This window comes from Aedes aegypti, chromosome 3 (assembly GCF_002204515.2).
Source record: "Aedes aegypti strain LVP_AGWG chromosome 3, AaegL5.0 Primary Assembly, whole genome shotgun sequence".
In the NCBI taxonomy this organism is placed as follows: domain Eukaryota; kingdom Metazoa; phylum Arthropoda; class Insecta; order Diptera; family Culicidae; genus Aedes; species Aedes aegypti.
Window position 1 is genome coordinate 252,289,492 of NC_035109.1, and position 4,282 is coordinate 252,293,773.

General features: G+C 35.4%; 1 long non-coding RNA gene across 1 annotated transcript; it reads right to left on the reverse strand.

The window, feature by feature from the left end:
• Nucleotides 1-1,765: 1,765 nt before the first annotated feature.
• LOC110678846 lies at nucleotides 1,766-2,392 on the reverse strand. Its single transcript, XR_002501981.1, has 2 exons — nucleotides 2,123-2,392; nucleotides 1,766-2,010 (listed from the first exon to the last, which is right to left on the reverse strand). It is a non-coding gene; the product is annotated as an uncharacterized LOC110678846 (long non-coding RNA).
• Between the last annotated feature and the right edge of the window lie 1,890 nt (nucleotides 2,393-4,282).

Genomic DNA, 4,282 nt, shown 5'->3' on the forward strand with positions numbered 1-4,282 from the left:
AAGCGAAGCAAAACATGATATCTCAATTTTCTAGAGTTTCGAAAATTATTAAAATTATTATACGCACGTACCCGACGACCAGGAGAAGCTTTGTTTTCTGTTGGCTCTTCCTTTCCCTTTCGGTTGTCGGAACTGTCGCCTTTCGTCTTCACCCCCTCGGGGACATAGTTTTAACATAAGAAAGACATTACATACAAAATACTGTGTCGAGAAAGCTCGAGTTGCCATAAAACGTCATACTTTAACGCACAGGAGGTGGTGGACGCCTGGCTGCCTGCTGTTTTGCCATGCTTATGTTTTGAACATAGTGTCGCATCGGAGAACAAAGTCAAACACCATTTACCATCGCCTTAACACTCTTGCAGCTGATAGGTTATGTAGATTGAACAAAGTTGCATTCCAAACTATCAAATTGTAAAGTTAACGCTGATGCAATATGTTTGTTAATGTTTCTGAAACGCGTGTACTCTGGTTGACAGTTGCGTAAAAAGTGAAAGAGTGAAACATCTTCGCCTACTAGATCGTGTTGCCTAGTTGCGGTAGAGAGTAGACACATTAGAAATAGAGTGCTAATGTCACGAGTATTCACGTTGCAGTTAATCATTATTCTGCTCAGGTATTATGCGTTGGTACGCATAGATGTTACTTATAAATAATCTCAGACTTGGAAGCGATCCATCCTGAACACAATGTTCGAAGCGGATCGGACGATAAAATTGTTCCGAGTGGATACAAGTAGCAGACACTGAAGAAGACTGCAAGTGGTAATCGAAATACGCGTGCGTATGTCAAAAATAAGCATTTAGGGGCGGAATTAAAAGGTACAAGGTACTCCATCAGCTACTTTTAAGTTTCTCTATTAAGATTCTACTCAGAGGATTCGAATACATTAATAAGAGAACATTGTATTGTTTACCTTACTAAATTTATATTTCTTGCACAAGGCTCCTATACTCATATCAAAAAGCATAAGCATAAGCACTGATGACCGTACATTCGTAGTTGCTACTCCGTGATCCACCGAAATAAACAAAATTTCACAGGAAATCAACATCTTTAATATACAATTTTGAGGACTCCAAACGTGCTAATGTCAATATCGACACCGGTCACGTCCTTACGGTCATCGGGGAAGAGAAGGAATGTGAGTGTGACGTCCATTGATACTAGAGAACGAGATCACCTCTGCATCTTCATGGTTTTCATAGGTAGGAGACTTATTGGTTTCACCGCCTCCAAAATGACCACCCGTAGCACCTACTTCCAGCACAGCCTTCCATATCGATACACCTGGGGATCACCACAACAGACAGAATCACAAATCAACAATGCTCTGATTGATGACACTTCTCCGACATTATCGACGTCAGGACCTATCGTGGCGCTAACATCGACTCTGACCAGTATCTGGTGATGGTTAAACTGCTCCCAAAACTCTCCGTCGTTAACAACGTACGATACCGATGGCCGCCCCTGTATGACCTAGAGTGGCTCAAGCAATTGGATGTCACAATTGCATATACGCAACACTTTGAGGCTGCATTACCGGAAGCGGGTGGCTGGATGAAGCCCTTCTGGAGAACAGTGAGAGCAACGTTGCAACGCGTTGGGTATGTGGTGTAGCAGAGTATAGAAACAAACAGTTTATTTCGCAGTACTAATTTACAATGATTTATTATTCACCAATCTTCCTGTCACATCTCTCGGGCATGGCCTACTCTATCTCATGACACAACACTATACTACATCTCTCCTTTTCTCTATAATTTGAAAACAATAGCAAAACGTAATAGATAACAATGGGAATAAGCTAGCTTCAATAGTCCTCAGTGATATTTTCTTCATAATGTACAAAAATCCGTAATGAATTGTGTTTGAAGATTTGTTGCTCGAATCACTGTTGATCTCCGCCAAAAACATCTCATTTTACCATCCTCATCTGTTTCCTTATATTTCCATCGTCTTTGATTTTTAAGGCGTACCTCAACACGGTTCATGTTCGTTTGATACCTAAATAAAAATATATTAAAATCTGTTTTAAATAATAATTAAGTTATCAATAGCATACTTAGCTACATTCTGACATCTCTTTTTTCTTATAACATTCAATAGTGAAACTTACTTTTTGTATTCACCATCAATATTACCAACCAAACGTTTCCTTCAATCGGTCTACGATTCTTTCTTGAGCTTTCGTCCATTATTCTTTCTTGAATGTTATGATATTCCTTTCAATTTAAGTTTAACATTTCAGGCTCCATTCAACTTCAGGAACTAAAGAAAAATAATTTAAAGATATAAATATGATGTTAAAAGACATAGTAGATGTGGCTGTAGTTCTACTACCATAGTATCACAAGGGTTTTTTTTTTATAAAAATTGCAAATGTAAGAGTTTCAATCATTTCGTGGTAAACTGGACTTTCAAATGAACCAAGCCACCGACAATTGGACTTTTCTATTGCATAATGAAACCTTTTGTTTTCATTGCACATCCCTTTACCATAGATGGACCGAAGACATTCTTCCTTCATCTCATAGTAGACTGGATTGCCAAATGGACTGAGATGGATCTCCTACATCTGGTCTTTCATAGAACAGACTGAAACATTTTGTTTTCTTTGCATATCCGTCAGGATTTGAACCAATAATCTATTGACTGAGAGCCACGTTCTCAACACACAATCGTGTTTTTCTAGAAACGGACCGGATGATTCGTTTTATTCCTTCTGTCATCTTTTGAACAGGTCCAAATTTCTACGACATCCCTACGTTCTTTTTACAGAAATGGACTAGGATTTTTTTTTATCCTCTTCATTTCTTATGGAGAAGTAGACCAGAATCATTTTTAATGTTCTCTTTACTCTCTACTTTTTTTTTCTAAGAGCGGACCGGACGATTTGTGTTACTCCTTCATTTCATTTCAGAAATGGGCCGAATTTCCACAATCTCCCTTCGTTCTTGTTACAGAAACGGACCAGGTTTTCTATCCTCTTCGTTTCTTATGGAGAAGTAGACCGGAATTACTTGATGTATTCCCTTTACTCTCTACTTATCAACAAGGATTTGGAACTACGCTTATCTATCCAAAACATATGGATTTTACCAATTATTACATGCTGATTATTCTAGGTGTTGACTGTTCATTATATTCCTTCATTTCATTCTAGAAATGGACCGAATGCTCCTTTTTTTTTCTCTGTCTTCATAGTTCCTTTGATCAACTTGAGATTTTTCATTCAAATCCGACTTATCTGCCGTGAATCGCTGTATTTTCTATTCAGATTTGATATTTAATTTTGTTTAACATATGTGTTTGCATAAATTCATTAGACTACAGTGTTTGTTCCGCTTGCACATCATTGAGTTTTTCTGCAACTATAGTTTAGTCTCTTGACAAACTTATAATTCAATTTGCTTTGAGCTATCAATACTCCTAATTGAAAACTTTTTTTGTATTAACATTATTAAATCCAGTTTAAACTTTAAACATTTACTCCACTTTCCTGAAAATTTATATTTTATAAGTCCAAAAACTACAAATACTTGAGGAAAACTAAACATAAAAACTGAAATGTTTAATTTAAGACAAATGATCTGTCCGTTGGACTACAAACTTTTAAATCCATGACATTTACAAATTATTATTATCATTATATCAAAACCATTTAATTTACTGTGTACTTTTATTTGTGATTCTGCATTCCCAATTAATTTTGACCTGTCTCTTCAACTTAATGACATTCATTTATTAAGTGCCGTGCTCTTTTTGTATACTATTGCATAAATATCTATAACGTATGACACGCACGATAATAAATAATGCAAAAAGGGTTTAGACTTCTCATACACAACTTGTGATGAATATACAATTTAGCATCCATTCAATCAATTAGGATGTGGACCACTGGTTAAAAATTACTAATTAAATATCGTCAATGAAAATCTTGTTGGATAATAGACCATTTTTTATCGAACCTCACGTCCATTTTTTTTCTTCAGAAGACGATTATTTTAAATAACTTTTGAAGCATTAAAATTTTATTCATATGCATTTCTGATTTTCTTAATTTTTTTTTAAATAGTGATTTCACCACATTATGAGCTACACATCGTAGTACGGCACAGTAGTTTCCACCCTGTAGATAATATCAAATCAAATGAATACTTTTACTAAATAAAGAACATGTTGTTCCAGAAAGATAATAATAATTACATTTATTCAAAATGAAAACAATATAAAGTTTATATAAATATACAATTGTTATTAAATTTATCTGCAA